Consider the following 24,877-nt stretch of genomic DNA (forward strand, 5'->3'; position numbering starts at 1 on the left):
TAGCCACTACAATGATGCTATGGTGCCAAAAATAATGCCACCAACCTCTCATAGTGTGGGCAAGCCTATTCCCTCTGAATAGGCTTTCTGACCATATCTGCAGCCAATCAGAAATGACTATGTAAATATGTAACCAAGCCAAACAAGAGTGAAGGTGATTTCCTCTACACTATAATAATAATAATAATAATAATAATAATAATAATAATAATAATAATAATAATATATTATTATTATTTATATCCCGCCCATCTGGCTGGGTTTCCCCAGCCACTCTGGGTGGCTTACAACAGAAAAATGAAATAAAACAATTAAACATTAAAAGCCTCCCTAAACAGGGCTGCCTTCAGATGTCTTTTAAAAATCTGGTAGCTGTTTTTCTCTTTGACATCTGATGGGAGGGCGTTCCACAGGACAGGCGCCACCACCGAGAAGGCCCTCTGCCTGGTTCCCTGCAACTTGGCTTCTCGCAACGAGGGAACCGTCAGAAGGCCCTCGGTACTGGACCTCAGTGTCCGAGCGGAACGATGGGGGGAACATGTTTTTTCTTTTTGCAGCCCTTCCTCTTTAATAATGGCTGAAATGTGCATGACGGAGTTGATTTCCCCCTTTTTAGGTAAAACACATCCGTAATTTTGGCTCAGCTCTGCTACAAACAACCCCATGTCCTAGATAAACAAACACCAGCAACAAATAAAATCTGAATATCTTTACAGCCAATACAGTGGTACCTCTACTTACAAATAACTCTGCTTACGAATTTTTCTACTTACAAATGGAGCTCCGTCCGCCATCTTGGATGCGGTTTAGATAGGATTTTTTCTACCTACGAATTTTTAGATAGGGTTGCTTCGACTTACAATTTTTTTCTCCCAATGCATTCCTATGGGATTCGACTTACAAATTTTTTGACTTACAAATGTGTGTTCGGAACGCATTGAATTCGTAAGTAGAGGTACCACTGTAATTTATATTCAATAAAATAAAGATACGATCTAGCTAAAATAAAGCATGGCAAATCTCATTGATTTCATCTAGGAAATCTAATAAGCATGCACTCAATGCTCTAATTGAAATCAATGGGACTTTAAAGTTCTGGATGTATCATGTCCTGGATGGATCTCTACCAATGAGGATACTGTAGGAACAGGTTTATACAGTGCTTTTATTTCAAAAATAAAAATAAAAATGTTTAGGGGTACTTTCATTTTGGCTCAAGAAAACCACCATTTTATAGTTCAAATTCACAAAAATACATACAGTAAATGGGCAAAAGTACAAAGATTCACAAAATGTTTAGGGGTATGCCCCCAGAAACAAAGCACTGGGTTTATATAAAAAGGTAAAGGGACCCCTGACCATTAGGTCCAGTCGTGACCGACTCTGGGGTTGCGCGCTCATCTCGCATTATTGGCCGAGGGAGCCGGCGTACAGCTTCCAGGTCATGTGGCCAGCATGACAAAGCCGCTTCTGGTGAACCAGAGCAGCACACGGAAACGCCGTTTACCTTCCCTATTTATCTACTTGCACTTTGATGTGCTTTCGAACTGCTAGGTTGGCAGGAGCTGGTACCAAACAACGGGAGCTCACCCCGTCGCAGGGATTCGAACCGCCGACCTTCTGATCAGCAAGCCCTAGGCTCTATGGTTTAACCCACAGCGCCACCTGCGTCCCCTTTGCCACCTGCGTCCCCTTTGCCACCTGCGTCCCCTTATATAGTCTGATGTTTATATAGTCCCCTTTATATAGTCTGATGTTATTTAGTGTTCAGCTACTGTAGACAAGCAGGCACCTTTGCAAGGTAAATACACCCTAGCTTTTTACACCCTGTTATCAACTTTTTGGTTTGTATTCTGCTAGAATCACTTTTTGCAAGATAAATGGCTTTTTTTGGGGGGGAGGGTGTTACTTTTAACTTTGTTGTAATATGCACTGCCTTCCTTGTGAGAGATTGTCTCAGTGCCCTTAAATCAGATAATTAAGGTCAGTGGTTTGAATCCCCGTGACGGGGTGAGCTCCCATTGCTCTGTCCAAACTCCTGCCAACCTAGCAGTTCAATAGCACATCAAAGTGCAAGTAGATAAATAGGTACCGCTCTGGTGGGAAGGTAAACAGTGTTTCCGTGTGATGCTCTGGTTTCGCCAGAAGTGGCTTCGTCATACTGGCCACATGACCCGGAAAAACTTTCTGCGGACAAACGGCTCCCTTGGCCAGTAAAGCGAGATGAGCGCCACAACCCCAGAGTGGTTTTTGCGACTGGACTTAACTGTCAGGGGTCCTTTACCTTCTTTTTAATCACCAAAGAAGAAGAAGAAGAAGAAGAGGAGGAGGAGGAGGAGGAGGAGGAGTTTGGACTTGATATCCCGCCTTTCACTCCCCTTAAGGAGTCTCAAAGCGGCTAACATTCTCCTTTCCCTTCCTCCCCCACAACAAACACTCTGTGAGGTGAGTGAGGCTGAGAGACTTCAGAGAAGTGTGACTAGCCCAAGGTCGCCCAGCAGCTGCATGTGGAGGAGAGGGGAAGCGAACCCGGTTCACCAGATTAAGAGTCCACCGTTCTTAACCACTACACCACGGTGGCTTTACACCACCACACAAGACATAATTATCATTTATCTAATCCAGAGAATATTCCACCATTTTAAAAACCCTGCTTTTTGTGTATCTCACATAAATCCCAGTTCATACGCATGCTTAAAGACTCTCCTCTTGGGTACCAATTTTAGTCCATCCATCTCTAGCTTTGTGTTCACAGGAATGGTTTGTTTTCTCTGCTCAGAATGGGGCGTGATTATTTTGTTCTCTTAGAACATCCATTTCCTCAGAATTGGCGGAGTTTAGTACCAATGAAATGACCACATTCTAATGAACGTGGCTCGGAATTAGATGTGATTTAAATCACCACGACTTTTTGCGTCTTTAGACACTCAGTTGGCACTCCACTGTTAATATTAACTGAAGCACATAATTCGTTCACTGCTCATTCATGGATCTTTTTCAACAGAAATTCAATATCCACAGCTGTTCTAGTGATAGAAGTTACTATGGGGATCTGAGATGTGGGCTCTCAGAGTCCGAGGCTGTGTACACATTGACAGCTTAAGACATTTTTTTCTCAGTTTGGATTGAAGCTGATTTGGGGATCAACATATCAGTGTACAGTATTTCGCAAGAAATGACCGAATCCAGGACAGGTATGGATTGTGGCTAACTTTGTGCATATGATGCTCCCCAAACCAGTGGTTTGGAAGCACACTAGATACAAAGCAAGCAGGAGGGTGAACACAACCAAAGTCTGATGCCACGGCCAAAATGGGGCAAGCAAGGTTTCCAGGCTGGCTCTTGATTGCATTTGTGAGCTGGACATTCTCAGTCAACTCTGATTTGGCTTACGGTGTTGTGCGAGCCACATCAGTGTCTGGAACGAGGAGTTGGCCAGATAACTGGTTTTGAGGAAGAACTAAGTGTGGTCTGAAATATTGCTTCTTTCTTCTTTGGCAAAGTCCCTTCTGCCGTAGGAGGAGGGGTGATTGTGGGCACCGCGAGCCCTCACACGTGCTGGGGGGGATGGCTGCCATCCTCCCAGCCCATTGGCTGGCTCCCGGACGCGGCGCTCCCTTGGCGCGTCCAATCCGGACGCTCCAGGGGTGTGTGGCTTGCTGATTTAAGCAAGCGCGCAGACGGGATTCAGCCTCTCTTACCTGACCCACAGCCGCGCATTGGATTATTTCTGAAAGGTTACAGGTGGTGGTGGTGGTGGTGGTGGTGGGAGGTTGCTGCCATCACCTCCCCCAAAATGCCGAAGGGTACTCCCTTAAGGAGTCCGGGGGCGTGGCCATGTCCGAAGCCATGGTAGGTGAGGGCCTAAGGCACGCCCCCTAGCGGTGGCCCCAGGGTGAGTTCCTAGTTGATCTGCATCGCAGGGCTCACCCAAAGGTGGTTAACCCTTCACAGACTGCCAGCAGAGCGGGCTGGAGTCGGATATAGACCGTCAGATCCAATGCCTAAACCAATACCTCTCTACATCCGTAATCAATAAAGTTGTGGCCTTTTACACCCATTAACCTTATGCAATGTGTCCTGTGTCTTATTTACTCTGTGAGGGATCGGGGTATTGCCACACAATCACTCATAGCCAAGTAAAATTGTCTTCCATAAACATGGTTTTGTCTGTAAGTCACTGTGGAGGCCAATTCTGGACCCAGATGTCCTTCCACAGTGGGGACATAGGTTTTCGGGTGGGAGTTGATCAGTGTGAGGGTTTGCCAAGCGTGCCTTCCTCTTAGCACGTTTCGCCTTTTCATCCGGAGTTCAAGCATCTTCAAAGCCCATGACACCTTTGCTAAAGGCTGTTCTCCTATTACAGCGCTCGCAGGCCGGTGTTTCCCGGTTGTCGGTGTTTATACAATTTTTTTAAAGATTTGCCTTGAGAGAGTTTTTAAACCTCTTTTGTTGACCACCAGCATTTTGCTTTCCATTTTTAAGTTCGGAATAGAGTAGTTGCTTTGGAAGACGATCATCAGGCATCCGCACAACATGACCAGTCCAACAAAGTTGATGTTGAAGAATTATTGCTTCAATACTGGTGATCTTCGCTTCTTCCAGTACACTGGCATTAGTTCGCCTATCTTCAGTGGCGGAGGAAGCCGTTTGGGCACCCGGAGCGGCAAACATGACATGCACCCGGCAGCGGGGCATCGCTATGTAGCATGCATGCGCGGCATTGCTATGTACGACGTGTGCGTCGTACGTAGTCTCGCCGCACATGCGCGCTACATAGCGGTTTGCCGGCGCCACTGCTCCAGTGCCTTACAGACGGAGCCGGGATCCTCTGCTCATGGCTGTAGCTGCGAATAGAGGATCCTCTGCATGCGGCTGTGGCGGCGTGATGCCTGCTTGCGCCGCTGCGGTGGGGCACCGCCTTTTCACCCCCAGAGACGTGGCACCGGGAGCACACCACCCCCCCACCCCCTGTTGCTACGCCACTGCCTGTCTTCCCAAGTGATGAGTACATTTTTTCCAGAAATATTAAGATGGGGCATGACACCCCCATTCCTTCCCTAAAGAAGTGTTCCTGCTTACTCATTATTTAGAAACTTTTGCACTGACCTCAGCAAGCGTCTTTTTCAAAGCCTCGCTGCCATCTAACCTCAGACTGTGGATAAGATCAGTAGCGAGTTGTCTACATTATTTATGACATGCATTGTGCCATTTTTGAAGAATGGTACCTTTTGTTTAGCCACTCTTTCCAAATTAAAATATTTGCTACTGAGTAAATGTGTAGCTAATGGCATCTACTGCCTGAATATCTGGGGGGGGGGGAACCCCCTAGGGAACATTTTGTAAAAGTTAATGCTGTTCTAAATATCTTGCGATTAAGTACCAGATTATTATGTAAAGATGGTTCAGATTGTAAATGGTTTTGTTGGTTTATGTATAGGTCAGATTCTAATTTATGTTTAAGTACAGAAATGACCAAGGATTAAATACACAAACAACCTTGGCTCATACCTCCTTGTTCTGCTTCATATGTTTGCATTTCTTACTGCATCTTGGCATCTTTACATACTGTCAAATTGGGAATTGCTTGCTGAATTGCACTTACTGACAGAATGCACTGGCAAAATGGAGGGGGGAGGATTGCACAATTGACAAAGACGTGTTATTGGTTGTAGGATCTGTGGCACAGCATCTTGTCATTTGTACATCCTGAGTTCTCTTTTTCAGCTGACACAAGAGCGTTTAGAGGTCTGAATATGCACTTGAGCCTGTTTTTATTAGAGCAATGTATACATTTTTTATTATTGAAAGCCCTAATTACAGCTGTCCCTTGCAATCACCAGCTAATGATATCCCTTCCTCATATATTTAAAGAAACAGATAAGGAGAGATAGCATCTTAGTAGTGCTATCAATTCTGAAGGAAGTAGTCCTATCCATTCTGAAGGAAATCAGCCCTGAGTGCTCACTGGAAGGACAGATCCTGAAGCTGAGGCTCCAATACTTTGGCCACCTCATGAGAAGAGAAGACTCCCTGGAAAAGACCCTGATGTTGGCAGGGCCGTCTTAAGCATGTCGGGCGCCCTGGCGCGATGATCGCTACGGCGCCCCCCCAGCCCCGTTTCTCACCGCGGTGGGCGGGCACAGCCGCGCGGCACCCCCTGCTGGTCCAGCGCCCTGGCGCCCTGCGCCACCCAGGCTTGCCTTAGAGCCGGCCCTGGATGTTGGGAAAGATGGAGGGCACAAGGAGAAGGGGACGATAGAGGATGAGATGGTTGGACAGTGTTCTCGAAGCTACGAACATGAGTCTGACCAAACTGCAGGAGGCAGTGGAAGACAAGAGTGCCTGGCATGCTCTGGTCCATGGGGTCACGAAGAGTTGGACACGACTAAACAACAACAAGTGTTATCCATTATGGGCTGTACCTTTGCTTCTCTAAGCAAGTTCTAGTGAGCATGCTGTGAGGTCACAGTATTGGAAACATTTTTTCTTCTAGTCGCTACGCTTACGCACACAGTAACTAAGGCACCAATTGTACGCACACTTATTTCAGAGACCACTGAACTCAGTGGGATTTATTGTCAAGTAAACAGGCCGGGAAACATGCAGGGCCAAGCCAACAGCGAATAAACATGTCATCTGTCTAATATTATTAGGGAATGAAATCTTGGCAGCATCCCTGAGATCCTTTAGCAGGAAATCCCACTAAGAGATGCAATCACACTGTAACACAATATTATTATACATTACTTTTGAGGAACTGGTAATACATTAACAGACAAAGATGTTGAATGATAATGTTTGCTGCACATAGAATAAATCCATAAATTTACTGTCTAACTAGGGGTGAATGTTGGCTACAAGCTTCTAATGGGGGGAAAAAACATCAGTTGACTGAAATAATGGAAATTTTTTGAGTCACACTTTTCACTGGGAGATATGGGGGTAGAAGCTTAGTCTATGCTCTCTTCTATGACCTTGGAATAAGAGAGCATTGTCTAAACTGTTTGGTGCTGACTCCTCAAGCAGCAAATTCCCCCAGTCCTACCTGAAGATGTGGGGACTGAACCTGGGACCCTCAGTGGGCAAGGCATGTTCTCTGCCATGTGTTGTGTAAGCGCAAATAAATTCTTCATCCTGTGTGTGTGCAGCCTAACAGATGACCACCACGGCCAGCTTTTGTGAGTGCTGGTTGCCCTTACAGGTAGGCTCAGGGAAAAAAGAGAGCCCAGCTCCTCCATTTTCCAGACACTCAACAGCACGGTGTAATAGTTCGACCTGGCACTATTACAGGCATCAATAATACTCATTCTGTACTTGTAAGAAATCAGCTTTTAAGTGTGGCGTCACCTCAACTCTGGAACTCCCTACCTATTTGTTAAGTATAGTAATTTAATTCACTGAAATTGTAAAGGCTTGTATGCATTACGATGTATTTAGATTTGACTGTTTGGTAAATGAATAGTTCTCATGTGACTGGCTAACCTTGGACACATAGAAAGTAACCAGTGATTGTGTTTTAGAATCCACTGTGAACACTGCTAAGTTGAGTAGGGTGTCGCAGTGCTTCTTCTCTCCTTGAAAGAGAGAGAGCAAAGCTGCAGGAGAAGGAAAAAGTGGAAATCTCTCATAGGAGTTGCAAGGCATGGCCTAATTGAGATACAGAAGGCCGAAAGTGTTGATCTCTGGAAAGAGAGGAAAATATAGTTGTTTGGAAGTTAGAAGAAGAGACTCTAAGCCCATGCCTGGATGAGCATGTGGCTGTAAATATGTTTCAATTCATCTCTAACTCTAAGTTTCTGCACGTAAAGTTTTTGAATGTTAAAGTCTGGACACTGGTTTAATTTCCAAAGAAGGGGGTCATCATATATATACCGTGTTTCTCATATTATAAGACACGTCTTATATTTATTTTTTCCTCAAAAAAACACACTATGGCTTATTTTCAAGGGATGTCTTATTTTTTTCCTCCTCCTCCTGCCGCGGCCGGCATTGCTGCTGCGCCTATCACTATGTCTTATTTTCGGGGTATGGCTTATATTCCTTGAATGCTTAAAAATCCTGCTATGGCTTATTTTATGGGGATGCCTTAAAATATGAGAAACAGGGTATATATGATTTGAGCTTCTCAGCTGCAATTTCACTACTCTTACTTCAACACTTTTGACACTGGGCTGTATTCTTTTTGGCACCTGCTTAAAACGTTTTTGCTCAGGCAAGCTTATCTATACATGTAGTATGCTATAATAATAATAATAATAATAATAATAATAATAATACCCTGCCCACCTGATGGGTTGCCCTAGTCCCCTGATGGCGAACCTATGACACGCGTCAGTAGCTCAGTGTGTGTGTGTGTGTGTGTGTGTGGGTAATTATTATTTTAAAAAAATTATTCTTATTATTATTTTTAAAAATAAGTTAAATAATTAGTTTTTGGTTTATTAAATACAGTTATAGATTACAATTATACATTTTTGTTATTTTAAATTCTAAATATCGTGAAATTGTGTTTTTTTCCCCTCAAATTGACACACCACCCGAGTTATGCTCAGTTTTTTGGCAAATTTTGACACACCAAGCTCAAAAGGTTGCCCATCACTGCCCTAGTCACTCTGGGCAGCTTCCAACAAAATATAAAAACACAGTAAGACATACACCAAACAGAAAAAATTGCCTTCAGATTTCTTTTAAAAGTTGTGTAGTTGTCTATGTCTTTGACATTTGTTCTCACAATGAGGGAACCGCCAGAAGATCCTTGAAGCTGGACCTCACTGTCTGTGCTGAACGATGGTGGAGATGCTCCTTTAGTTAAATAAGTATTTTACTGTCTTTTATTGATAATTTTAATTTTAACACACTTGCTCCCACCTTCAGGGTTCTGGCCACTGCTTGCAATGGTGGTGGGGTAACCGTCAAGCATTAGATATGTATTTTTAAGTTTTACCATATTTAATTTACATTTATTAATATTAGGTAGATGTATCTACATTGTACATTGTACGCAGGTGGTGTTGCAGGTTAAACCACAGAGCTTAGGGCTTGCCGATCAGAAGGTCGGCGGTTCGAATCCCGTTGCTCGGTCCCAGCTCCTGCCAACCTAGCAGTTCGAAAGCACATCAAAGTGCAAGTAGATAAACAGCTACAGCGGGAAGGTAAACAGCGTTTCTGTGTGCTGCTCTGGTTTCGCCAGAAGTGGCTTTGTCACGCTGGCCACATCCCCTGGAAGCTGTACGCCGGCTCCCTCAGCCAATAACGCGAGATGAGCGCCGCAACCCCAGAGTCGGTCACGACTGGACCCAATGGTCAGGGGTCCCTTTACCTTTTATCTACATTGTGGCTTATTCTACCACCCTTGTTTTTGCTTGTGAGCCTGCTGTTAACTCTGATAACTTCTAAAGTTGTGAGGCAAACAAAAGGACTCAGATGTTAGGCAGCGGGTGCACAACCTTCTGATGAGGTCCTGGTTCCATGGATTAAGCCAGAGAGTTCAGAAGTTCCTTCCAATAATCCTAAACCACTCATGGATTCCAGGGGGGTGGGAATCCAATGGGATAGACACGACCAGGATTTGACCACAAATAAATCTGAAAACAAGCAGAAGTTCAGCATAATTTCCCTCATACCTTTCCACCTTTATAAGCGAGAGAATGAAAGTTACATTTGCCAGCCTGCCATTGGATGTTTCAGTTTGCAATGGTTGGATTCTCATCAGGAGGCTCAAAACGGCACAGCTACCCTTTGATCCGTCCTTCCAAAAATCTATCCTTCCCAAACGCACAAAAGAATAAAAAATTAATGGAGGTGAGAACATTCAGGGAATGGCTAAGCATTTCAGATCAGCTCTGTGGCTTTCTGCTTCAAGCGTTTGCCTGTGACTTGAAGCGCATATGAGCAGCAGCAGAAAAAAAAAGTACGTCAAAACAGGCCTGCACAGCAGAAGGCCCAGGGGCCAGTTGCATACCTGCCAAGTGTCCCAGAAAAAAGGGGTATCCTCTTTTCTTGTGTGAGATAAGCGGCAGCCATTTTGGGTGCCGCAATCTCGCACCAAAGGAAACACTTTTTCTGGGTGAGTTCGTGGAAGGGCTCACGGGACTCTCCTGGGAGCACACCCCATTTGCAGCTCCTTGCAGGGCTTGCGCTTCTCAATACGGAGGGTTTGTGTTCCCGTGTCAACATTTTTGGAAAGGCATCTGATGTCCAGAATAGATGGGACATGGGAGGTCTGTTGCTTAAGCTTTCGGCCCCTTTCTGTTTCTCAAAACATCTCTTTCTCTACGTGATTTAGATTGGGGCCGCTGTGCAGGGAAAGAGGGGGACTGCCCCTCACCTGCTATTAAAGGTAAAGGTAAAGGGACCCCTGACCATTAGGTCCAGTCGTAACCGACTCTGGGGCTGCGCGCTCATCTCGCATTATTGGCCAAGGGAGCCGGCGTACAGCTTCCAGGTCATGTGGCCAGCATGACAAAGCTGCTTCTGGCGAACCACAGCAGCACACGGAAATGCCATTTACCTTCCCCTGTAGCAGTACCTACTGTATTTATCTACTTGCACTTTGACGTGCTTTCGAACTGCTAGGTTGGCAGGAGCTAGGACCGAGCAATGGGAGCTCACCCCATCACAGGGATTCGAACCACTGACCTTCTGATCAGCAAGCCCTAGGCACAGTGGTTTAACCCACAGCGCCACCTGGGTCCTCACCTGCTATTAATGCATAGCTAAAAGCAGTTGGGAGGAGGGTGATTTGAACCGGAGGCACCCCTGGGAGCTTTAGTTTAAGCTTTGTGGTGTCTACGTGGCAGGGGTTTGGACTAGATGACCCCCGTGATCCCTTCCAATTCTACAGTTCTATGATTCTACTTCAGAGAGAGTGTTCTCACTTTGCTTGTGGATAGTTGCATACAAAAATACACATGCACCACTGTTTCCAATATTTTCCTTATAGATCTAACTGGGGATTGTCCATCTGCCCGTCCATCCATTCCTCCCGCTGCAGCAGAGGTTTCATGTTTATCCCTCCACAAAAACGGCCATTCAGCAGCCTTTGTGCCTGTCATCTCGACTTTAAAAACAGAATTTATTGCCTTGTTTTCCTCTTAGTCGTTGGCGTTGTCCATGTGCAGCTGGCTTTGCAGATGTTTTCCGAGCAAAGGCAGTCAGTGACTTTTTAAGACCTTGCAAATGTCGGCAGAATTACAACCTCGTACGTTCCTGCTGCTTTGGAAGGCTGCAACACATGAGATGCTTCTGTCCTCCTAGACGGCTAGCTCATTCCCTGGCTCGCTGGACACAATTCAGAGAGGGAGAGTGCAGAAGACAGTGCTTCCCCGACACTAAACATAACACAGATGTCCCATTAATATATGTAGACATATGTATAGGCCACACGTGCACTTGGTTTACAGAACTTAAATGCCAGAGTTGCATATCATGGACTATATTGCCATGTGGAAGACTCTGGCTTCTTAGGGAAGCCTTTTCCAACTCTTGGCCCTCTGGGTGTTGTTGAATTACACCTCCTATCATTCCTGACTGTTGGCCACGCTGAATGGGGCTGGCGGGAGTTGGGAGTCCGACAATATTTGCTATTGTTTTGCCGTGCTGTTGTGCAGGGGCACCATTGAGTGGGGGGTGAGGGCCCCCCAATTTTCAAGGGGAGGACCGTGTCCTCAATATTCTTTGGCCTGTGGTGGGTCCTGTTGGGCCTTCACACAGCTACAATGGGCCCTGTTGGGCCTTTTCTGTGGCTGCACCGGGCCCTGCCGGGCGTAAAAGGGGGCGGGGTGCCCCAGGTGTCACCACAGAGGGGGGTGACAAATGGAAAAAAATTATTTAAAAAATAAACTTATTGAAGCTCCTCTCCGAGAGGTGGACAGAGCTTCCCGGGTCCTGGATGCCACCTTCCTTGTCTTGGGACCTTCGTCCTGCCCCCAACCCAACTGCCCAATTGGCTGTTGCATGGGGTGGGGCGAAGGCAAGGCAAGGCAAGGGCTGATGTTGCCAAGGCCGACTACAGCCTTGCCGAGGAAGCAGCCACCCACAGAGGGCGAGGTGGCCGCCAACAGCGCTTGGGCTCCAGGACGCGTGGACACTGCAGATGGCACCCTGGGCTGCTAAACCAAAAGTGCTTATGCTCAAAATGTTCAGTAAATAAACCAGAAAATAACACTTGTGATTGTATCTTATTTCTCCTTCTAATAATTTCATTGTGTGTGGTGTGTGTGTGTGTGTGTGACAAGAAATTTTCCGCACCGGGTACCACCTGACCTTGCTACGCCTCTGCCATGTGACATCATGCGTATGCGCTGGGCACTCCAGGTTGGGCAGAACCCAGTGCCTTTGTTATTGTGAAATGGTTTTGAAGTGGCTGTTTGAGTTGCATTCCTGTTCTCTTTGCTGTAAGCCACTTTGAGCATGATTTATGTCTCTGTGTTGAAAAGTGCCATACAAATTGTCAGGGGCTGGGCAGAGGAGGAAGAATGGTGGAGACCACCTCCCCATCCTGACCCTTCCAGGGAGGAGGAAGAGGAAGACAGTATCGATTTACAACAGGGGTTTGTGGGAGGTCACAGCTCAGAGGCAGATGAGGGGGGGAAGTTGGGAAATAATGGGAGAGGAGGAGCAGGCAGAGCTGGAGCAGCAGCCGGCTGACCCCTTGTCACTAGAAAGCATCCCAGACCCTCCACCTCCCGGAACCCGGCGAGCCTTAAAAGTAGGAGACCAAAGAACTCAAAGACAGAGGGTGCTTAGTGGCGCACATAGAGGAGATGATGACGGCAATGAATGAAGAAGTCTGAGGTGTGTGTGTGTGTGTGTGTGTGTGTGTGTGTGTGTGTGTAGATTCACTCAGGACGATGCCATTATCCAAGATGCTGGGGGCTCTGTAAAGTTTGAAATAAAAAAGGACAAAAGGACTGTAAGAAACTTTTTATTGTCTTTATACTTTCCTGGCCAACCAGCCGGGAGCTGCTGACAGCATCCTGACACAAATAAACCGAATGAATGAGCATCTTTAGGGCACTAGATTGAGGAAGGCCTGTCTTAGCTCCATCATTAAGCACAGAGGTATTTAGGTATTAAGTGTGTTTCAGACAGAGAGGAATCCAGGGATACTCTCCAAGGAGCAGAGGTGAATTGTTGGGAGGAGACAAAACACAGAGCCCAGCATGGTGGGGCTTCAGTGGCTTGCAGCTTCTCCTCTCTTGTGACCAGGAGGAGCCTGCACTGAGCTCAGTCCTGTGGTCGGCCTCCTCTGCCCCCCTCAATGCTGAGAGGGGGGCAGCCCACTGCCACAGATATTGAGGCGGCCCAAAACACCTTAGCCCTTGGCACATCTGCACAGGAGAGGTAGAGGGGCTGGATGTTCAGGTTACCTCAGTGACTAGGAGGGCCTTTTGCATCAGCCTTGGTGCATCAGCTGTAGAGATGTTGCAGAATTCTGTCAAAACAGGAAACGATTCTGGAAATTGTGTCAGTTGGCGTGCTCTTCTGCAATCAGGAATGGAAATCAGATAGGCAAATGGTGTCGGTATTCACTGTTACCCCTTCCCATTCAGTCCACAATCCGCTGCCATTTCCCCCCAGTTATATCACTGATGACATTCCTTTCCTCCCTCAAAATTATTATTATTATTATTATTATTATTATTATTATTATTATTATTATTAATACACTGCCCATCTAGCTGGGTTTCCCCAGCCACTCTGGGCAGCTCCCAACAGAATATTAAAAATAGAATCAAACATTAAAAAACTTCCCTAAACAGGGTGGAGTCACGTAACAATAGCGCAATGACATACATTGTTAAATTTGGCCATAGCAAACAGTGGGCCAAATAACGTGTTTTCTTTTCATTTTTTAAGAACCAGAACTGCAGCAGCAAAGAAACGGTGCTGTTTGTGACATACAGAGCAGAATGGGAAATTATAATTTTTTACATCCCTAGTCACCTGTGGCCATTCCAAGTTCAGAATCGTTTGGCTATAGTGGTTTAATCATTATTAACCTCGAGGACAGACTATTATAATGTCTTTTATGTTAGGCTACCCTTGAGGCTGGTTCAGAAACTGCAGCTGGAGCAGAATTTGGCAGCCCAGATGCTATTATACACGAGCTGCTGACAGCATATTACACCTGTGTTGAGGGAGCTGCACTAGTTGCAAATAGCCTACTGAGCAATCTGCAAGGTTCTTGCTATTGAATATAAATCTTTAAACAACTGGGGCCAGTGTGGTCATCTTATTCACCATACCCCTGCCAGATCTTTGTGATCTGCTACTGAGACATTTCTGGCATTGTCTGACCATCATCGATTTTTTTAAAAAAGTGGATATAGTTACGGAAATTTCTACCTAATAGAATCAAGCTGGCACTGCCTCTAATGAGTTCTAGGCACCGTCCTTAGACTTGGTTAGTTCAGCAAGCCTTATGAAAATGATTTACTGATTTTAACTCATTTTTTCCAGGCTCCCTCCCCAAACACACACAAACAGAGGATCTTCCCTGAACGTAAGAGATCATTCTTCAGGTAAGTACGGCTACAGGCTCTGCAGCAGATGTGTGCTCAGGAGTCATCGTTCTGGAGTTAGGTAGCAGGGCCTGATGTTTGGAACTGGGCAGAATGACAAAGATGTCCCAACAAATTTCCCCTCCTTGCAAGGTTTTAAAGACATGACATGGTGCGCTCACTTGCGAGATTCAATGCTGAGCTTGCAATAGTGTGCTCTGTCGGCGCAGGTGAAGGTGGTGCCTGGTTCTAGGTGACACAGCACCAGCCTCTCCCCCTCCACACCCATTCTCCAACATCCACTACTACCGGTAGCTGCCCAAGGGAGGAGGACAATAAAACAATGAACAGGGTAGCGATACAATGACCAAAGGTGTCATGGGCTTTGAAGACGCTCAAACTCAGAACGAAAGGGAGAAACGTGCTAAGAGGAAGGCATGTTTGGCAAACCCTCACCGTGATCAACTCCCACCCAGAAACCAATGTCCCCACTGTGGAAGGGCGTGTGGATCCAGAATTGGCCTCCACAGTCCCTTACAGTCTCACTGTTAAAATTGTGTTTATGGAAGACAATCTTACTCAGCTACGAGTAAAAGAAGACAATGACTACTGCAATCGACACAAGATAATATCACCAAGGGCTTCCGGTTGACCACGCCATCTTGCTCAGACGGGGGTCCGCACAGCGGAGCGGACCTCGGCGCTTCAGAGGTGGAGGGAATCGTTCCAGCGAAACGAAACCTCCTTAAAAGCCCCAAATCGTGCTTTTTGGGGACAGATTTTGCCTGGCGGCGCCAAAAGCGGGCTCTCTCCTCCCCGGATCGGCTTTGTTTAAGCCCCCGAGAGCGAGGAGGTGAACCGCGGCGGACAGGCTGACATTGCTGCTCTGAGAGTGCGAAGCTGCGAGTCTGGGAAGTGGAGGTGGCCAATTCTTCAAAGAACATTCAGCAAATGAATAGACTGTGAGTAATTTGGATTCTTTGGAATGTAAATTAAGGCAACAATTTGGACCTGGGAGAGAGGGGAAAAGAGGAAGCCACCCCCCCCCCACGGTAACATAAGAGACAGTAAACAGAAACCCGAAGCCGTAAACAGAAGATTTTAACTTAAAAGGATTCCTCAAAGGCATCAAAGAGAATCTCCCCTAAATGCAGGGTAAAAGGGGAGAGAGACTGTTGTGATTGCCCTGCAGAATGAAGTTAAGACTAAGAAAGACCTTTCTTTTTCTCGGGAGCCGGCAGCCCAGAAAACCCAGTGAGCTGACCAGGATTTATAGTTAAATTTTATTTCTATCTTTATCTCTGGACTTTTTGGGAATTTTTTTTTGGTTTATATGCTTTTGAAATGTGAGTTCGAACTTTATTTTTAAGAATGCAGCCAGCTTGTTAAAATGGAGTCGAGAAAATAGACTGCGATCATATTCCACCCCATGTGACAAGTTTTGACCTTGACAGGACTGAACTATGTCAACAAAAAGGTACCCGCCTGAGTTTCAGCGGACTGTTTTGACCTTAATGTGGGAAACAAGAATAGAACTATGTCAAGAGGAGACACAACGGCTAGTGTTACAGCAACAATTCCAGATTGTGATGACAGAATATGATTTCCTAGAAGATGAAGCTTTTGAAACTGAAGAAGATGAATGTGAGAATGACAATGATGACGACTGTGATGATTTAACACAAAATGAAGCCCATCACGAAAAAAATGATGATTTTACTCTACAAAAAGTTGGATGGAGTGCCTCCCCTTTGAGGGGGGCACGACTGGATTTACTGGAACTCCAGAATGACCACAGGGAAGAAGGAAAAATTAAGCAGAGAAGAGAAGAAGCTCAGGGGTCTGATATGGAGGCCTGGATGGCAAAAGACTGCAAACAGGGGGTGGGGTGAAGGGAAAGTGAAGTGGTGATTGTAAGGATGGGTTAATAGGACTATAACTGGACTGCTGACTATGGAACTTGCTGGATTGGAGGGGTGGAGCAGGTACTCGGGGGGAGTAAGGTTAGTTTGGGAATAGTTATAGGTTTAAAAAGTGAATTGATTCTGGAAAAAGGTGAAAATATGGAGGCCTATAGAGGGGTAAAAATTAGGCACGGGAAGAAAAAATGGGAGTTTGATTTCTCAGTGATTGGACAATAGGCGAAAATGATAATAGTTTAAAAGTGGTATAAGATATAAAGGTGTATGTTATAAAATATGAACTATGAAACTGTTGAAGATGATAAATAAGGGAGGAAAACCGGGGAAGGGTGGGAGGGTGGGGAAGCCCACAAAATATGGTTTAACAATTATGAATTTAACAATTATGATGAATTTTTTTTTTGTCTTTTTTCCTTTTTGTCTTTTTTTTTCCTCTTCTCTTTTTTCTCTTTTTCTCTTTTTGTATTTTCTTTTTTTTTTGGTATGACAATAGATGGTTGGATGGATGAACTCCTGCGTACTGCCCTGGTTCACTGGAGCTCCCTGGTGGCAGGGGGGGGCTTGGGGGGCAGGGGAGGGGGAGGAGGACAGAAACCCAATCATAAAATGGACCACTTCTGACTGATCACCTGCGTGGGATACTTCTGTGGCAGGGGAGGACCCATGGAGGGGGGTGGGAAGAAGGTGGAAAAGGTGTTTATGTATGTACCATCTTTTGTAATTTGTAAAAACCAATAAAAATTATGTTAAAAAAAAAAAAAAAGATAATATCACCAAGGCAACTATTTGTAAACAAACAATAAACGTCCATGAAAATGACAAAAGTAGTTTCTTTCCCAAATAAGTTTTATCTTAAACAATAGCAAATGTAGTGGCAGGAAACAGGGTGGGGAAAACAGGGACATTCAGGAATCAAATCAGAAGCCAGGACAGCTTTCATAATTCTTTTGGTATTATAATTTTTATTAAATTTTCAAGTTTTACATTTCAAATTAAACATCTTTCCTTATACCAAACGTTCATTGACCTCCCTCTCTCCCCCTCCAAGGTTCGTTTAATTCATCCAGCATTTCTGCAAAGTTTAATAAATCCAGCTAATTCAATTTACCTTTCTTACAACACTTCACAATATGTTATACTGTTGAATTACTTTTATATTGCCAGCATTTTTAACTGTGCACAATTATTTTCAATATACTCAACAAAGATTTTCCACTCCTCTTTAAATACCTGTTCTTCTTGTTCTCTTATACTGCTTGTTAGACCTGCTAGCTCTGCAGATTCTATCATCTGAAGCTGCCAATCCTCCTTACTAGGGACCTCTCTCACTTTCCATTTTTGGGCTAACAAAACTGGAGCCACTGTTTTTGCATACATAAATAATTTTTTATGACTCCTGGAAACCTCGGTCTGAACAATTCCTAACGAAAATGCCTCTGGTTTTTTTCTTTTTTTTAGGAGGGGGAGTTATTTTAAACATTTTTTTCATCTCATTATATATCATTTCCCAAGGCTTTCATAATTTTGGGTCTATCCCTTGGTACATTTGGGCGGTATTTCCTGTTCCCTATAACTATAGTATCTGCATATCACTGACTACTTGTTCTATTTCTTTGGTTCTAAAAGCATAAGTGGCTGGCACTGGGCACAATCCACCAGGGAATTCTTCTGAGTAAGCACCGTTGTGATGATTCACGTAGAAGATGATAGTACCCATTTTTTGTAATAAGACTTGAGAAGGACACTATTCCAGTGGATCGGGGCCCGTGAGAATATTTCACTTGTTTTCCCTGGCCTGTAAAAGAGTTCTATGTCACTCAAACCCTTGCTTTTCATAGTACAGTCGTACCTCAGAAGTCAGATGGAATCCGTTCTGGAAGTCTGTTCGACTTCCAAAATGTTCAGAAATCAAAGCACAGCTTCTGATTGGCTGCAGGAAGCTCCTGCGGCCAACCAGAAGTCACGGAAGCCGCGCTGGACGTTTGGCTTCCAAAAATAGTTTGCAAACTGGAACACTCACTTCTGGGTTTGCGGTGTTCGGGAGCCAAACCATTTGAGAACTAAGCTCTTCAAAAACCAAGGTATGACTGTATTAAAATTAGCTAGCCTAAAAAACCATCATCTCACTTACTTCAGGCTTTTTGAGAGTGCTTTTACCCCACTGAAAGACTGTACTGGGTCTATATTTATTAGCATTTGTGCAGGATTATGCTATCTGAGGCATCAGCAATAATGTTTAAAGTATTTTGTCATTGCCAGCATGTGGATAACAAATCCTGAAATTGCTCTGTTAGCCTTTGTCATGCTCTTGCATACAACATTCATCCGTTTTATTTGGATTTTGTCATTTGCGAAAGGGACGTTTTGAATTAATTCCTCCTTGCTAGACGCAGGCATTCAAAGAGTTTGCTACCACTAGTCTTGGATTTGATGTGCCGAAAATATATTTAATGCAAAACAAAACACAACACACACACACACACACACACACACACACACACACACACAACTTGCACTGAAAGCGCATTGTGACTGTGTTCAAGCAAAGTGAATTGCGTTTTTAGACCTTTAAACCTCCCCCCTTAAATAAATTCAAACAAGATTCAAATTTTGATTTTGTTTTTGGCAGAATTTAGGCCACAACTTTATTGATTACATCAGGTGAGTGGTTGCATAGGCTCTGGTTCGACTAGCTCCCTGCACCATTGCAGGTAGCGCTGATCCAGGGCTCTACCATAGGTCAGCCTAGGGTGAACACCTGGAATGGCGGAAAGCCAGGACATGCTATGTCACCCAGATGTCCCCCTGGACTCAGACATGGGCACAACCCCTCTCAGTGTTGACCAAACCATTGAGTCCCTGGATTCCTTTAATGGAATACCCTTCACATAGGGATGGCGAGAGCATTCTCCCATCCCTATCACCTGAACCAGAGCCTATCCGCAACCTTACAAGTTGTGATGATTTGTTACACGGCAGGCGAAATCCAAGTGGCACCAGCCAATCAGCCAAGTGGGGGAAATTCCTGCCGTGCCCCTGTCTCCAACGGCAGAAAACACATGATGGCATTGCAAAGTCAAGCGCAAAAAAGCCCTAAAAGTAGGGAGAGGTGGGTGGGTGTTCCGATGCACTGGCCAAAAGAGGAATCTCTGGGTCACGTGCACTGGCATATATAGGTCCCTTGATCGGTTTCGCTAGCGTCCCATTGGCCTGATTCAACCCAGCATCAAGGGACCTACCAATAGGGTGTTGTGGCTATCCAATCGTACCCACCCAAAACAAAAGGGTTTGGTTGCCAGGTCTCACCGCAACATGTGCCCTCTTTAAAGGAGGACACGATTTATATTAATAGCTTGCTATTGTTAAAATGTCAAGAATCTTCCCCCACCCCACATTTTGAAGGATCATTTCTCTGCTCAGGGTATTTGGCTTTGCTTATCGCTTCTGACGTGGAAAAAAGATAAATGTAATCTTACATGAAATATTCACCTTCTCCTCCACCTCTCCACCTCTTTCTCTTAGATGAAAAGGAATAGTTACATCGCCGACACATGGAATGTAGCTATGAACTAAAGGAGAATTCCTTCAGTTCACCAAAACCCACATTCCTTAATTAAAGTCACAGGCAGTTCAAGTCATTTTAGGCCTGTATCTGCTCTGCTGTTTATCAGCCTAGTACATAATGGCCAGGGATAACATAAACTCTAAGAGAGTTGGCTGAAGAAGTGTGTGCATATGAGTTAAAGATCATTCATGCTTTTGAACAATCTGCATAAACACTTGATAAAGGAATGAGTTGCACAACTTGAGGTCATACCTTCCAAGTTCCTCTCTGAAAAATAAGGGACCGGACCGAAAGTAGCATACCGGAAGTAGCACGACGGCCATTTTGGAACTGGGCGGAGCATGCTCAGAAGTGACTTTTGATGCTGCTGTGCCCAGTTCCAAAATGGCCGCCGCGCCGGAATAAACCGGGAAAAAACAAAAAAATCTGTTTTTTTCGGCTGGGGACAGCTGGAAAAACGGGGGTTTCCCGGGGAAAACGGGAGACTTGGCAGCTATGCTGGAGGTTAATGCAAATCAGGAACATGCTAGGGCCAAATTAGAAGCGAGGCTAACTGCACAATTGGATTTAACAAAGAACCACCACAATATGTCTCTATGCGCAGCCACACAAAACAAGCCTGGGCTTAATCCTTTCCTCCCTGCCACAGTCCTGATTCAATTAGTTCTCCCCCAAATTTGCTATTTTGCTAGGAGAGAAGTTTCTATTTATGCCAAAGGCAGCCCTCAATAAGGGTGTTTTTTTTTTTTGTGGAGAGGGAAATTCATTGGGATCATGGGTTGGGAAGCTAGGGGTTAGCAGCCGTATTTTAGATGATCATAAACTAGGCGCAGAAAGTATTCCTCTACTTTTCACTACTTTTCACTTTCTTTAATTGCCCCAAACTTCCTCAAAGAAAGAAGAAATGCGAGCCATTGTTTTAGTATGCTAGCCAGGGACGCAGCAGCGATTCATTCTAATGGTTTTGCTCCAGCAAGCCAAATCAAATTCAAAGTGATGTTTTCATCTGAAAGTCTATTTGGATCCAAGATGGATGAAATGTTTTATTTTAATTAAAGCCATTCCTTGCAGCTCCATAAATAAATATACTACTTGGTATTCCATCAGCGAGGAAATTCTGGCTGCAAGCTTGGCAAGAGCAGCAAAGCTTGCTCTCCTTTTTTCAAGAGGGAGAAGAAAGGAAGGCTCAGCTGGTTCAGATCAAGAATGTTTCTTTATATTCTCTCTGCATTTCCGCAACGTTTCTTTATTATCCATTATTACTATTGCCCGATAGTGAGTGACGCTCAGTTTTGCAGGATTTGCATATGCATATTAACCCCCTTTTCAAATAGTAAATGCACCCATTCACATTTCTTAATATGCCTGATCAGGTTCCAATAAAGGGATCAGTTTCTTTGGGCTTTCCAGTGGCATCTTATCGCCACCTGACCATAAATATTGGCAAATGTTGGATGTGCACAACACTTTGTGGGATATGCTAATATCTGTACAGCAGATCCAGCAAGTGTCCCTATTTTCCAGGATTCACAGATCTGATCCTTAGAATGTCCAGCTTTTCCTTATGACGTCCCTATTTTCACTGGAGAAATGTTGGAGGGTATGGAGTTATGTGACCCCCCAAGCCAAGGGGATAAGTAACGACACAACCTCTAGAAGACATCTGAAGGCAGCCCTGGGGAGGGAAGTTTTGTTTTTTAAAAAATGTTTAATGTTTGATTCGGTTTTTGTATAATGTTGGAAGCCACCCAGATTGGCTAGGGCAGGGGTTCCCCAAACTTACTCGGCTTCGGGCCGGAGGGCGGGGGAGTGCGCGCCCATGCGCATGCACACACACTCTTACTGGCGTGGCGGCGCACTTCCGGGTTGGAAAAAAGCGCTGAAAATCGTTTGTGCGCATGCGCATGGGCCTCCCCCCCGACCCGGAAGTGCACCGGAAATGACGTTTGCACCGATAAAAGCAGGCGGCGTCAGCGGGCGGCGGGGGTCGTCATGGTCGTCGCGGGCCGGATAAAAGAGGCCTTCGGGCTGTATGCGGCCCGCGGGCCTTAGTCTGGGGACCCCTGGGCTAGGGCAACCCAGTCAGATGGGTTTAAATAATAAAATTGTTATTACTATTTTTTATGGAATAGAGCATCCCTCTTTTCATCAGAGAAATGTTGGAGGATATGCGTACAGGAGAAATAAAAATTATTTGGATACAATGCAAATGCAGGTTCGAACCCATCCAGAATCCTGCCTTAGGATTTTGAGAGAACAGATCTTGAGTGGAGACATTTGGCAACGTTTGCCATTGTCTTATAGAAAAGGTGGTGCAGATTTTGGAAGCTGTTGTTTGCCCTCGTATGACAGCTATATTTTAAATTCAAGTCTCCTTTGCAAGAGTCTGAAGTCCAAGAACCTTCTGTTCCTAAAGGGGGGGGGGAGCAACTAGGTATACCTATTCTGGACAGCTTTTACTGATGACTGAAAGCCGTGTTCAGCAGTATCTTGCTGGTTCTTAAATTATAGAGTAGAAATCAATTATTCTTCATTGCAATGAGCTGGAATACGAAGCATATGGAAACAGAATCTATTTCCCATCATGTCGTCTTGCAACTGGGGGCAAAATACCTTCTCTTAGCTATGAGCTATTTTAATGTGACAAATTGCTCTCATTCTCCCTTCTTTCCCCCAAGAGCCCTTCCATTAACCGGTCAAGAGTTTATTAAGGATATATTTATTTATATTACTGCCCTGCTTAAGCCTTATTTATCATCCTCCGTTTTGCAGTTAAGGGTTGTTTCCCTCATAATCAGAGCTTCAGCTAACGTAAATATAGCATAGCATGTAGTTTCTCCCTGTGGAGGGGCGGGGGGCGGGAAGGAAAGGAAAAAAAAAGGAAGGAACAGCAGTAGAAGTTGCATTTATTGGACTTCTTAAAAGAGAGCATGAAATAGTGCTATATTCCAAATGGCTGCTTTTTAGACAAGCATTATTTTTACAATCATGCAATAAAAAGAAAGCACATATTTAGAAGCCAGAGGGGTATTTTTCCTTCTGAAGGAAAAGAAAGAAAGGGGGGAGGGGGAGAGAGAAAGCACCAGAAAAGTAAAATTCTTCTGCAGCCTATAACTACAGGAGCCAAACTGTCAAGCTGTTGTTGTTGGCATATGTCTGTCTCGAGAGACAGTGGAGTGCCCTGTCCAAAATATTCGTCTGTGTTTAATGAAAGCAATTTAAAAATACATGCACTCTAAATGCCACAACCCTACGCAGAATTACGTCTACTTAATTTCATTTTCACCTGGGCCGTGATGACAAAAGAAACCCAGAGTTCTGTGCTCTAAGCTATGCCCTTTCTACTGTAGGCATCTAGGTCATAGCAGCTGGAAGAGAAGAGGGCCGCAGAGGTCAGATAAAGGAGGGGGTGTACTATTTGCCATCCTTTGTGTACCCCCTAGGAAACTTCTCTAGCCTGGAACCAGGCACAGGGGGAGCAGCTGAACGAGGAAGCTCCACCAAAACGTGGGTGCTGCCCATATTCTAAGCAAGCGTAGAATATGGACAAGAATGATGCCAGCAAGTTCCAAGAAGCCTCTTCGTTATGAGATTTTTTGGGGGAGAGGGGTTGATCCTTGCATTTGTTTGGGCCCTTGGTGAGAGCCAAGGTCCTTGGGTGGAGTCCTAGGTAAAAGAGAGGTTGAGGAGAGTGTTGGAAAGAGAAGAAAACATTATCTGTACAACCTTGGTTGTCAGACTTAATCCATTCTGGGAGTCCGTTCGACTCCCAGAACGGTTAAAAAACCAATGCGCAGCTTCCGATTGGCTGCAGGAGCTTCCTGCACTCAATCGGAAGCCACAGAAGCTGCGTCGAACGTTCCAAAAAATGTTCGCAAACTGGAGCACTCACTTCCGGGTTTGTGGTGTTCAGGAGCCAGAATGTCCAAGGACCAAGGCGTTCTACAACCAAGGTACGACTGTATATAGGTAAAGGTAAAGGTACCCCTGACCGTTAGGTCCAGTCGTGGACGACTCTGGGGTTGCACGCTCATCTTACTCTATAGGCCGAGGAAGCCGTCATTTGTCCGCAGACAAGCTTCTGGGTCATGTTGCCAGCATGACTAAGCCACTTCTGGCGAACCAGAGCAGTGCACAGAAACACTGTTTACCTTCCCGCTGGAGCAGTACCTATTTATCTACTTGCACTTTGTTGTGCTTTCGAACTGCTAGGTGGGCAGGAGCTGGGACTGAGCAACCGGAGATCACCCTGTCACGGGGATTCAAACCACCGACCTTCTGATCGGCAAGCCCTCGGCTCTGTGGTTTCGACCACAGCTCCACCTGCATATACTTGTTAGCATATTTGTGCTCATGTTCTTTTGTGTGCGTATTTTTTTGTATTTTTGTTGTTGTTTACGTTTTCTGCATGCCATATTTTGTATGTGACAAAATGCAGAAGTGGTCTAAATATGTAAATTAACAGGCCACAAGCCACAGATGTCACCAGCCGCTCATGTCGCTGAAGGAGGGCGAATTTGTACCACCATTGTTTTCACGTTCATGCACTGTTATCAAGTGCTAGCCAGTTGGCCCGAAACTTCTATCACACATTGGTACTCTCCCCGAGAGCCTCTTCAACCTAAGCAAGCTGTAACTGTCAATGGAAAGTCAACTTGACCACGACAGATTAATTATCACATGAATGTGCAACTCTAGCCGAAAAATATGCCCTAGATTCTACCCCAGCCACCCAGAGACTAGAGATTTCCCCTACTTTGGTTGCATTGTAATTAACAGGTTTCTGCTTATAGTGTTTTGTTTTGCACTTTTTAAAAACATGTCATCTATTCATAATAGGTTTTGATATAGCAAATTATCTTTTCTGCAAGTTGTTTCCCTTT

Source organism: Zootoca vivipara, chromosome 11, assembly GCF_963506605.1.
Source record: "Zootoca vivipara chromosome 11, rZooViv1.1, whole genome shotgun sequence".
Lineage (NCBI taxonomy): Eukaryota > Metazoa > Chordata > Lepidosauria > Squamata > Lacertidae > Zootoca > Zootoca vivipara.